The sequence below is a fragment of the Talpa occidentalis genome, unplaced genomic scaffold (assembly GCF_014898055.3).
Source record: "Talpa occidentalis isolate TD23 unplaced genomic scaffold, MPIMG_talOcc4v2.1 talOcc4.6, whole genome shotgun sequence".
In the NCBI taxonomy this organism is placed as follows: domain Eukaryota; kingdom Metazoa; phylum Chordata; class Mammalia; order Eulipotyphla; family Talpidae; genus Talpa; species Talpa occidentalis.
The window spans coordinates 122,893,092-122,905,991 of NW_023604972.1; the positions used below are offsets into that span (position 1 = coordinate 122,893,092).

General features: G+C 48.1%; 1 long non-coding RNA gene across 2 annotated transcripts in view; it reads right to left on the reverse strand.

Moving 5' to 3' along the window:
- LOC119261015 (uncharacterized) overlaps nt 1-12,900 on the reverse strand; it is a 40,190-nt gene that overhangs the window by 11,710 nt on the left and 15,580 nt on the right. Inside the window, exon 3 of one of the 2 annotated variants that reach the window (XR_008549288.1) lies at nt 6,080-6,178. The exons of the other annotated variant lie outside the window; for it this stretch is intronic. This is a non-coding gene — a long non-coding RNA (uncharacterized LOC119261015). Of the gene's footprint in view, nt 1-6,079; nt 6,179-12,900 lie in introns of those variants that run through there. 2 annotated transcript variants of the gene reach the window in all.

Consider the following 12,900-nt stretch of genomic DNA (forward strand, 5'->3'; position numbering starts at 1 on the left):
GCATATAAGGAGAAAGCAGGAAGCCTTTTAAAGAGAAAAACAGTGTTACAGGAGCCCTGCAACCTGGTCCTTGTTTGTGTGATTGGGTTAACCTGATCCTTCTTTGTTACTCATCCTATTGTTAAAAACCACAGAACCGTGGCTCCCAAAACTCTACTTCCCAGCTACCCTACCCAATAAGGCCAGGACCCGGATTTTCTCCAGCCCAGAGTGTGGCTCAGGGCAACTGCCACCACTCTCCTATTATATCATCCACGAGAAACACTCCTCACCTGAAACCAGTTATTGGAGTTTTCAAAATTTGTGTGGAATTAATCCATGGAAGCCAGACAAAGATCCTTCAGAATCAGTAGCACAACCAGGATGATGGGGAATCTGGAACTTATGTGAACATGAACAGAGGGCTAGGAAAGCTTTGCCTTAAAAGAGAAATCTGATTTTGGTGGTGAGAAGGGTTAGGGGTGAAATTTGAAAGTTTTTCATGTAGTATGAAGTTTAAATGTATTTTCTTTAGACAGTACAGAGAGGCAAATTCCAGTTTGCTATAAGGAAGAACTTTCTATGAACCAGAGCATCCAGCAATAAACAGAGAGACCTAGGGAGTGGGGAGGTCCAGGGATTGGACAAAGAGAAACTCAGAAGCTGGCCGCCATTTTGTTCAAGAGCAATTCAGTAACTTTGAACTGGATGATTCCAGAACATGCTTAGAGAGTGCTCTTCATTAGCATTATTTTACAAATCAGGAAATTAAGGTTAGTGAGGCACTGATGTATCCTGGCCCTCATGACTGGCTAGAAGCAGAGGCTGAGTAGTAAGTGAGGTGCAGGAATGTGGTGATGCTATGACCAGCCCTGAGCACACCAGGGACTGTGGAGTTCAGGCTTTGCAGGACTTTGCACTGTTTCAGACACAAGATAGCTGGACTCCTGAGATCTCTAGACTTGTGATGGGAATTCCAGAAGCTGCCTCCTAAAGGCCATCATAAAGGAAGATAGTCAAGCATTAAGACACCATAGTGATCTCAAAACATGACACCATTGCCATTGGTGATTAGAAGGAACACAGGGAAGATGAAGCCCGTTTGGTGGGGGCCCTAGCACTGAATAAGCCCAGCCAAAGGCCCGCAGAGGCAGTAGACAGAGATCCTTCTGGTGCCCCTTGGAGGATGCTGCCTCATCCTCACTTAGTCCAGCCAGGCTGCAGAGGGGGGTTTAACAGCTGCACTGGTGCAAGTTGGAGTCTCCAAGAAATAGACCCTGAACCTCTGGATTATACCTGCAGGTTTAGTTGGAGGGGAGTAGATTGTGCAAAAGGGAAAGCTGAACTTCACTGCAGTTGTTAAAAAGGCCTCAGCTCCACTCCCCCAGGGAGCTCGGGGCTGGGATGGCCCTGCAGATCTCTCGCGGTGGAGACTCGGCTGATGCGGCTCATGAACCTATTGACCAGTCTTTGGCTGCAGGCTGAGCCCAGAGCAGAGACCGCATCACTGGCAGAAGGCAATTCCTGACAAGGGACTGGCTGAGCTGTCAGTAGCCTTCCAGCGCTGCAGTTGGGGCACTGAATTTATGGCCCTGAAGGGCTCAGCTGGGCGGCACATCTTGATGGAGCCAAAGAAAACCACGCCCCTCTTCCAGCTGAGTCCTCTGGCAGGCTGCCAGTCAACACATTTCCATTTCCTCTGGAGGATGATGAGATCCCTGTGGCTAAATTAATGCTCCACAGTCCAAACCCTACTGGGGAAAGAAGAGGAAATATAAGGGGGCCTCTGGCAGGACTAGCTTTATCCCCCCCAGGTTCCGAACAGCTCTGCCAGGGCTGAAGTGGATCCCCATGAAGAGGAAGAAGCAAATGCTTCAGCCAAGCCGCCCACCTGGGGAACTTCCAGGAGAATGAGGCCGGTGGCAGCGTTGGCAGCGTTGGCAGCCCTGAGAAGGGGATGCTGTCAGGAGGAAACACCCACATGCTATCGAAGCTGGTCAAGGTTTGAGTCACGGATTTTGAAAATTTGGTGATTCCCAGCCAAGAGATGTGCGTCAGACATACGGCCCAGCACGCCCAGATCAACATCCTCTGGGAAAGAAGAAACCCAAATTGGGACATTTTTGGTTTCCTCGACTAGGTGGACGCGTCCAGGCCAGGATGTGGCTTCTGCCCTTGTTTCTTGCGCCGCTTCAGGCCTCCTGGAGCCTCCCTCAGCAGCTCCAGTCTGCCTGACACCATTTGGCACTGAACTGAACCAGCTCCCACTCTCCGTATACAGATGTTTAAAACAGGAGCCATAGGTTCACATCCATCTTTCACTGAAGTGACTGGTGTGTGGTGTTCCCAGGCTTCAGGCATCGAAACGTACCAACGTCTGTAAGTACGACGGTCTCCTCGTCACCCACACTCGTTTCCACCCGTCCCCCCACGACGGACCCCTTTCCCTTCCTCTCTGGTAGCCACTATTTTGCTCTTGGAGTCCAGGAGTTTGTTTCTGTTTGTTGTGCATTTGTTTTGTTTTTCAGCACATGTGAGGGAAGACATCCGGCGTTTGGCTCCCCACTGACGTCCCCAGGCCTACCTCCCTCTCGCCCACCTCGCAGCACAGCTGACCGGCTTCCCAGCTGAGTCCCGGCCCTCGCCCACCCTCCGCAGGTCCTTCACTGTCTCGCCGGCGTCCTCATCCGTCAACTCCGTGCTGGCCAAGGGTGCCTCTTGCTTCTTGGCATCTGCCAAGCATCGAACACCCGAGAAGGCTGAATTCAAGGCCGTTAGCAGATGCTGTTTTCATGTCCCCTGCCTCCCACACTGGGCAGGTATTATTAGTTGCAAACTTTTTTTTCCTGTAAGTGGAGAAACGGAGGCCAGAGCACAAAATCTCCGAACTCTTGCCTGTGGACAAGTGGCTAGAACTGAGGGGAGATGGGGGTGGGGGGTTTGGCAATGGAGGGTGCAGCAAACCCGGCACAGGGCGAGCAGGAGGGCCTGAGGCAGGGAGGCAGGCATGAGGGAGCAGAGGGCCAGGAGGCTGGCAACAAGTGAGCCCCCGGCCTTACTCCCCTACCCCCATCTCCTCTCTCCCTTGCTTCTCTCTGGTGTTCTCTCAGTCTCCCTCTTGGATCTCATCTGATCTGGGCATCTCGTCTCGTTTTCTCTCTCCACCAGGGCATTGCACTTGCATGTATGCGCACCCGTGCTCCCTTGCTTCTTGGCCCAAGCAGCCATAGCTACGGCGCGGGGGCCCCGTGTTCGCGCTCTTAGCCTCCACAGTTCTCACATGTGGGCAATGAAACCTGGGTGGAAAGCAAGCCACAGGCGGCAGCCATAGAGGCCAGCAGCCTGAGCCACTCCATTTCACCTACAGAGGGGGTGTTTGATGGTAGAGGTGTGTGACTAGGCTGTGGAGAGGGAGCCAGGCTGTGTCAGAATTTCACATTCCCCCAGGCCTTGGGGTTGAGGGCAAAGGTAAAGGCAGGTGGCGTTCCACCCATCACAAACTTGCCTTCCCAGTGTGCACTGCCTGCCAGCCCTCATGAGAAAGACAACTGGTATTTTCTGTCTGCAGTTGAGTCAATGGCACACAAAGACCATGCAGCTGGTGAGCGAGGAGCTGGGCGGCACAAGCCCCAGGCCTTGCTCCCAGCCTCTGCTCCGTCCTGCAGTCAGGCCCCTCACGAGTGACCTGATGAGCTTGGGTGTGGTTTCTGGGTTGTTGGCAGAAATATCAGCACAGACGCAGCAAGGGCAGAAGAAAGGAAGGTCTCTGGCATATGGCTGGAGCTTACTCCTGGGAGTAATTTAAATCAGTTTATGAAATGAGCACACTTTGAAAGGGAATAAGAAAAAGCAACTTAAGTTTTCTTACCTTCCTTTGGAAACTTGTATAGTGTGTTCCCTACCCCTGGAGGAAAACTCAGATGGTATTAATTGCTGTTCCAGGAAATTTTAGATAACTGAAAATGAAACCAGTGTAATAGCGGAACTCTAAATTTCCCCTCATTTAGAATTTGCTCTTTCCCGGATGAACAGTATCCAAATTATAGTGTAACAAGTTACCACACACTTGGTGGTTAAAACAACAGCAATTTAATCACTCACAGTTCTGGAGGCAAGAGGTCTGAGTTCAAGGTGTCATGAGACAGCCGAGGTAAAGGAAATCATGAGCCATAGGATAAGAGTCGCTCCAAGTCCTATTTGAACAGCTAGATTAAATCATGGCCTACCCCACTGACCATGAGGCACCAGGCTAGTCAAAAAACCTCAGATCCTGGGCCTCCCTGGTGGCTCAGCGGTTGAGCGCTGGGTTGCGAAGCTGCCCGCAGCCTCTGCAGCACCAGTTCGATCCCTGGCTGCTCCCCAGCCACCGGAGGAGGGTCCCACATGGCGCGCAGACCTCTCCTGCCGCCCGCTGCTCCCCTCAGCAGTGACCTTCGGTCCTTCTGCCTGCTCTGCTCCCCGCTCTGGCTCTGGTGAATTCTCTCACCCTCCCGCGCTTCTGAGTGTAACCAGGGCTTGTATAAATAAATAAATATATATTTAAAAAAAAAAAAAACAAAAAACCTCAGATCCTGACTAGCGGCGGATTGTCTTACTATTTCCAGACAAGAGGCTGAGAGCCCCACTTGCACAATTGGAGTGTGACCCTCCTGCAAACAGGTGTAGCCCAACCCACAACGCTATGACGCAGCTCTCTCCTCCCTGCCTCAGGGTCCTCCCCTTAAAAACCTCTGATTTCCCTCAATAAGCCAGGCTAACCTATCCTTTTCTGGCACTAATTCCCTCATGCCTGAGCCTCTAATAAAATCTTACCTGATTTCACCTGAAACTCTAGTGTGGGTCTCTGGACCCACACATTTGGGAGGCTATAACACTGGCAGAACTCTTCTCCCTTTGAAGACTCCAGGGAAGTCTCTTTCCTTGTCTTTTCCGATGTCCTGTGGCTCTAGGTATTCCTGGTTTGTGGCTACATGACTCCAGGCTCTTCTGCCATCTTCACATGGCCTTACCTTCTCCTTGTCTGTTGTGAGCCTCTTAAAGGACTTGGTAGATCTAGGACCCACCCAGAAAATCCAGGACCATTAATGACATCCGCAAAAACCCTTTCTCTAAGTAAGGTCGAATTCCTAGGTTCCAGGGGTTAGGATGTGGACATGTCTCTTCTAGGGTTGGAGCACCCACTTGGACTTACTTTTAGTTTGGGGAGCCTTCTGTAGAAGTGTGTGTGTGTATTTGGGGTAAGTTTCATCTTCCTTTCCTTACCCACTTCTTCCCTAGTTGCCAGCTCAACTTGTGGCCTCTACATGAAGACACAGGAGTGGGCTGCAGAGGCAGGGGACAGGCAGGCTGAGGTGGGCCTGGCCAGTGCTCTTGTGTTCTGAGGCTGGTGGGTGCCTTTGCACTGCAGATGTTGCAGGCTGACCTTACTTACATGGTTCACTTTACTGCATTGTTAACACTTCCCCGGGTCCCAACACACGTTCACATGCAGGTTCAGCAGCTAGCCTATGAGAAGTACACACACGCTTGGCCCACATCATTCTGAAAGTATTCCCAGTGTAGCCACCTTTAGTGTCCATGTCAGTCACTGGCAAGATCACAACCGATCACAACATGTAGGTTCTCCAAGTAGGCATCAGATTTCAGTGCCTTTGTCCCGCAATCAAGGGGCAGCTGTCAAGACTGTCATTAGCCCTTGCAACTGGCTCTTCGCGTATGAGGGAGGTCATTGTCTTCTCTCTTATGGCTGGAAATGCTAATGGGTGCTGTGATGCTAACAGATGTGGCCTCATTTGCTCATCATGCCCTATATACATGATGGTTCTTTAAGACATAGGAATGTTAGTCACCTGGTTTATTGTTCTCAGTCTTGGGAATGTGGCTCCAAAGACATCAATAAGGTCTTATTTTCATATTATGTTCTATAAGTTAGGTGGAGCTATTTACCATTCTCCCATATTGAATTTGCATAAAAGATAAAGAACATGATAAATCACTTAGATCAACAAAGTAGAAGTGATATTTCTGCCTTGGCAACTGCATTAGTCAGCTCTGGCTACTATAACAGAATGCCGTAGACAGGTGGTTTAAGCAACAGATATTTATTTCTCACACATCTTGAGACTAAAATCCAAGATCAGCCAGTAGGTTCTGCTCCTGGTGAGGACCTTGTTCTGGATTGTAGAGGCACCTTCACATTCTAGAGAGAAAAAGTTTCTCTTACTTTAAAGGGTACTAATTCCATCACAGGGGCCCTATCCATGTGACTTTATATAATTAATTGCTTCCCAATACCCACACAGTGAAGGGACGTTTGGGGGAGATACATTCATTCAGTCCATAATAGTAACCTTATGTATTATAAAATAGTTACTGAAAAATATGAGAATAACAGCAACATTAGAAATGGAAATTCATTCAGTTAACGTCGATTGTCTGCCTACTGGGAGGCTGGCAGTTGGGGTTTATGTAGAAAGGGTGCAAAGACAAACGAGATGCTGTTCCAACACCCACGACTTTCTTGCCCCAGCTTTCATCATTCCTGAAAATCCACTATTAAAGGTTCACTCTGACATGAAAACTCCTGTGCAGCGTTGTCAAAGGGCCCATCTCCCGGGGAGGAGTCCCATGTTATGGCCCGATGGGCAAGACTTGGATTCTCAGGAGAGCTAACCCAGGGTTCGGAGGAAGACACATTTAAATATCATCCCCTCTCTAGACCCGCTCCCTCTGCCTTAGTTGAGTTTCATGCCTTCCTCGTCTTCCCCAGGGATCACTGAAATAAGGAACTAAACGAACCCCTAGTAGCCCTCTCACCTCCTGGCAACTTTAGTTTTGCAGCCAGAACAATCTGCCTGGATCTGTGAGGGTCTAGGCAGGGAGCAGAATCTACTCAGTGGGTTCAGTGAAAGGACTTTAATGAAGGAAGTGTTTACATAAGTGTAGTCAGGAACCAGGGCAGGGACAGGGTTGTGGGCGCAGATATTAGCTTGGAGGGAATCTTTTCTCCACCTAAAAGGAAAAAGGTGGGGGGGGGCCTCCCTGGTGGCGCAAGTGATTAAGCACCGCTCTATGAAGCAATCCGCAGTCTCTGCAACATGAGTTCGATCCCCGGCCGGCCGGAAAGAAATCCACATGGTGCAGCAGACCTCTCCTGACTTGCCCGCTGCTCCCCTCAGCAGTTTATTTCAGTCAGTCTGCCTGTTCTGTTCCCCACTCTGTCTCTGGTGCATCCTCTCCCCCCCTGCATCTCTGGCCTGTTCCCCAGCTCTTGTATGCATAAATAAATAAATCTTTAAAAACAATAAAAATAAAAATAAAAGGAAAAAGGAAGTGAAAAGGGGCCTGAACGTGTGCAGGAGATCAAGGTCCAGCAGGAGCTGTGTTTGGCATGTTTAGCACACACCTTGTGTCCCCGACACCTCTCTTCAGTCTCCCTGCTATTTCAACTGCAGCTGCAGCTGCGGTCTCACCTTGACAGTTTTGCACCAGAAAGGAGGCAAGCATTCTTCTGATTTATTTCTAAGGGTTTTCTCTGAAGCTGCACCTGCTTGGCTAGCTTGAAAGTGCAGCTGGAGTGTGTGAGGGAGTTGGTGCCCTGAGGCACCAGCAGACTAGGTGGGGCGCAGGCCTGGCGGTGGGGTGTGGAGCCTCCCAGCCTCTGACTGAAATTCCAGTGCCTTCTGTCCCCTTCTCAGAGGTCCCAGAGGCACTTGTAGTTCCTCACAGCGGTCCCTCAATCACATCTCCTGTTCTTCTCTCTCCCCTAGTAGTCCCTGCCACCACGTTCCCCCCCCCCCCCAACAATCCTTTAGCCCTGAGACTCCCAGGATTTGTCTAGGAACTCAAGTTTTTGCCTCAGGCTCTGCATACAAAGGAGCCCTTCTGAGACTGGGAAGTCAGTGCTGCTTGGCTGGAACAGAGACCTGAATCAGCGAGATCTGCAGGAAGAAACGCCCCACCTCTGCACTGCACTCTGCAAACTCCAGCTTGTGCCTCCTACTGCTCAACCAGCAAGAAGGCAGCAGGCCAGGGTGCCTGGGGGTACAGTTTTTGGGGATTAGGCTCCCAGGACAGAGAAGGGCAGGTGTAAGGTGTAATTTTGTACTATATTTTTAGTTATTGGGATGGCCAAAATATATTTCTCTTACATATTTGATCTTCATCCTGTAAGCATGGCAGTTACTAGTCACAGCTCCTCCCAAAGTCCTTAAACTCTCCTAAATGTTGTGAGTGATAAAGATGTCTTTTGCTATGTTAAGGAAGATGATTTTCAAAAAAAAAAAAAACCTTAGGGAAACCAACTAAAAGATTGGGGTTTTTATGGAGATGACATTACTTAGGTATGATTGATTAGCTCATTGACCATTGGCCATCAAACACAACCTCCAGTCCCTGTCCCTCTCTGGAAATCAAGGAGGTGGACTGAAAATTTCCACCTCTAATCATATTGGTTTCCCTAACCAATTCATATTGGTTTTCTAAAATTTTCCTGCTATGTCAACTATAAATCAGAGACATTGTGCAGGGGAGGAGGGAGGAGGGGGAATCAAAACAGGGGCAGGAAGAGTACAAAGGACTGTGGTGATGGTGCGCGGGGTGAATTGGTGGTGGGGATTCTATGGGGACTACATCTGAGAGGAGAAAGCAAACAAAAATGAACAATGTACAAAGCAAGCACAAAGCAAGTACAAAAATGAGCAATGATGTAAAATATATATAAATAAAAGTAAAATGCCAAAAAATATAAATAAAAGTTGCCTGTTATGGGTTAAATTGTGTTCTCTCAAATTCCTATGTTGAAATTCTTATCCTTAATACTCATATTGTGATTGTACTTGGATATAGGGCCTTTATTTTATTTTATTTTTTTAAAGATTTATTTATTTATTTGTTTGTTTGTTTGTTTGTTTTGTTTATACAAGCACTGGGTACAGTCAGAAGCGCGGGAGGGTGAGAGAATTCACCAGAGCCAGAGCGGGGAGCAGAGCAGGCAGAAGGACGAAGTACACTGCTGAGGGGAGCAGTGGGCACGGCAGGAGAGGTCTGTGCGCCATGTGGGACCCTCCTCTGGTGGCCGGGGAGCAGCCGGGGATCGAACCGGCGCCGCAGAAGCTGTGGGCAGCTTTGCAACCCAGCACTCAACCTCTGCGCCACCAGGGAGGCCCAAGGATATAGGGTCTTTAAACAGAAAATCATATTGAAATAAGATCTTCAGAGTGGGCCCTAATCCAATGAAGCTGGTGTCCTTTTACAAAGAGTAAATCAGGTCAGAGACACACACAGAGAGAAGACACGTGAAGACGTAGGGAAAGAGATCACCTGCAAGGCCAGGAGAGAGGCCTCAGAAGAAACCAATCCTGCAGGCACCTTGACCTTGGACTTTCACCCTCTAGGATGATGAGAAATAAATCTCTTGTTTAAGCCACCCACTTTGTGGTACTTTCTTATGGTAACTCTCATCAATAATATAATTCCTTATAAAAAAATTGAGGGGGGAAGTAAAAACAGACAAAGTCTTCAGTTCTTTTGTCATATCATCAGCCCCACCCACCGAACTAACAAATATGTAAAATAAAAAGAAGCTGATTCTTAAAAAGTGAAATAATATGTTTCTTTGACCTTAAAGCAAATTTCTCCCGTGTGTGAAAGAGGTGTATGAAGGAGAGGAAAGGTAATGAAAATTGGGGCCCAGTGAATACTTTTTAAAAACTTGCAGTGGGGAGAGGAGAAAGTAACAAGTACTATTTTTTTCAGCATTTCTAACTTTAGACATTTTAAAAAATTACTGTTGGCATCTGATTGACTTCTCTAGAGAGAAATACCATTTTATTAGCTGCCGTGTAGAAACTGCCTTGTTATCCCAGACAAAGAAGTAGGCCTTCCCTGCTTCCCAAAATGTGATCTTAACACCACATTGGTAACTTGCCAAAATCTTTTCTAAGCATCCTAACTCTGACTTCTTTGGAAGGGAACCCAAAAGGTTCTTGTCAAAAGAACCAGAAAAGAAAAGTATGCTGTTGTTAACACAAGAAAGAAGAAGTTTATTGGGAAATCTCTCCTCCCAGGAATGGGAAGTTTTGGACAAGCTCCCAAGAACTCCGAAGCTTGTAGCCAGTGCTGTTTTCTTTCCAGAGATATCCCAAGTCAGAATTTCCATGTTTGTGATGTGGTCTTTGTCTCACTGTACTCATTACAGATTATCTTGCAACAGGTGAGAGAGAAGCGGAGACCATTCAGGAGAGAAGGGCAGCTTGAGATTTATGGGCAGGCTGCTGGAGCGAGTCATAAAGCATTTGGAGTAGAAGATGACATCATCAGGCCATTAGCAGGAGGAGTTTACAAAATCCTGAAAATGCCCTTGAGCCCAAAAGGAAAAATGAGTCCAACCCACAAGTAATCCCTGTTTCTTTTTTGTCCACCGGCCTTTCTTCCTTCTCTCTCTACTTCTCCTCTTCTCTTGGCTTCTATGACCCTAACATTTGAATTAGAGACACTGGGTGTGAAGCACTGGATTCTCGAAGTCCTGGCTGATGGCCCACTGGCCCCTGGTCACCACTGGCCAAGGCTAATTAGAGGCAAGGAAAATCTTGGACATTGGGGGAATGAAGTCGCTGGGATGGCTTGAAGCTAACTGTGCTGTAGAGGGCTGTTCTCACTGCCAGGCTGGCAGCTGGGAAGGTGTGGAAGGTGGAGCCTGTTCCTCCAACTCCTTCAAATCGGCCATTCTCCAGATCTCACATGGCATGTCTTGAGTCCTGGCTTTTGTCTTCTGGGATTACTGGTCTCCTGAGAGTAGAGCAGGGTTGGCGGTTAAAAAGCCATTGCTGAGGCAGACAGGGGGGTGGACATGGTTTGCATGGTGCAGAGGATGAGCCACAGACCGCCCGCCTTGGCCTTTCTGCTCCCCTCCCGGCTTCTTCCTCCATCCCTGTTTTTCTTCTTCTGGTCTCTGCCCCAGAGCCCAGCCAGAGTCTGCACCTAGTCCCTGCTCTGAGATCTGGCTGACAGACTAGGGGAGTCATGATTATGTCACTGAGCCTAAACTTCATGACCTATGAGAGGAGATAGCCGTATCTTGACTGCTTCGTAAGACTTTCTTAGGGAGAAAATAAGATAACAGGGAGACTCCCTGGTGGTGCAAGGGGTTAAGCACAGCACTATGAAGAAATGAGCAGCCTCTGCAGTGTGAGTTCAGCTTGTGCAACATGAGTTCGATCCTCAGCCGGCCAGGGAGCAACCCACATGGCACAGCAGACCTCTTCTGTCTTGCCTGTTGCTCCCCTCAGCAGTGTATTTTGTCAGTCTGCCTGTTGCGTACCCCACTCTGTCTCTGGTGAATCCTCTCACCACCCCCACACCTCTAACCTGTACCCCAGCTCTTGTATGCATAAATAAATAAATCTTAAAAAAAAAGAAAATGAGATAACATATTTGCATGTGGTCATATATTCTTCAGAGCTTGGTGAGCTGAGAAGTGCTGTAGAGATTTAGGTGTTGCTATTTCTAACCTATTCAGTCTTTAGGGTTTTGTTTTTCAACTCTACAGACTTCCGGAAAGGGCTCAACATGCCTTAGTCTGCAGGGACACACTCCCACGCCTGGGTGCCATCATCAGGGAAGTGCGGCTTTGAGAGCAAGATATAGCTTCTTAAAATAGTAGGAGGGGAAATTTTCTTGAGGGTGGAGTGGATGATTAACAGGAAAAATTGTTCATCACTGTGTATAGTTTTTTTAGCTGTAAATTACACAGCTTCTTTTTCTCTGGGATGTCTCAGAATAACTGACAGGCTAAAACACACCATCCAAGGAGAGGTGAACTCTTTAATAACTTTTGCAATTAGGAGCACCTTTTAGAGTTCCTACTGGGGTGCAGCACAGGCTTTGCATTTGTGGCTCCTACTAGGGTATCAGATAATCTTTGAGGTAACAGCAAGCTGAGAGCTAACCAAGGTATGAGGCGAGGGGTCAGTGTTTGATCAAAGCGCAGTTTGCTGATGGGGTGAGTGCTGTTGATTCCTAACCAGGCCATCATGATTCTGGGAAACCCTGGGACCCTCGGGGATGAATGGGCTCTGTGGGACCCCAGCCTGAAATTGGGGAGAAAAGAAAAGGCATCCAAAGTGGTGATTTCTTACACTATTTTATTTATTCTCAACTTTCAGAAGACACTATTCTACTCTTGCTTTCAATAGGAAAATTGAGTTTGAGAGTTTACTTACTCATCCATTGTTAAAGAGTTTGCTGCTGGGCCTCCCCGGTGGCGCAGCGGTTGAGCGCTGGGTTGCGAAGCTGCCCGCGGCCTCTGCGGCGCCGGTTCGATTCCCGGCTGCTCCCCGGCCACTGGTGGAGGGTCCCACATGGCGCGCAGACCTCTCCTGCCGCCCGCTGCTCCCCTCAGCAGTGTACTTCGGTCCTTCTGCCTGTTCTGCTCCCCGCTCTGGCTCTGGTGAATTCTCTCACCCTCCCGCGCTTCTGACTGTATCCAGTGCATGTATAAACAAACAAACAAATAAATAAATAAAACATGCCTCTATTAAAAAAAAAAAAAAAAAGCTTTAAAAAAAAGAGTTTGCTGGTGGTAGAACTGGGATTTGAATCCAGGTCAGCCTGCTCCCACATAGATTTTCCTTCCAGAATAATATCCAGTCTCTCCAAGTGAAAGTGAAGAAGAAATACGGGCTACCATTATTTGAGAAAAAACAATCCTCTTACTCTGGGGTGTACAGAAAAAAGCAGAAAGGCATCTGGGTGGAGCTGGATTCCATAAAATCACAACCTTAATGGTTAAAGATTTATTAAGTGAGCACAATGTGCTGGGCATATAAATAAACTTGACCCTTGCCCTTAGGGAGCCCAGAGTAAATACACAAGATTTACAGTCAGAGTGTTTCATGGCAGATTAGATGTTTCAGGCCCATA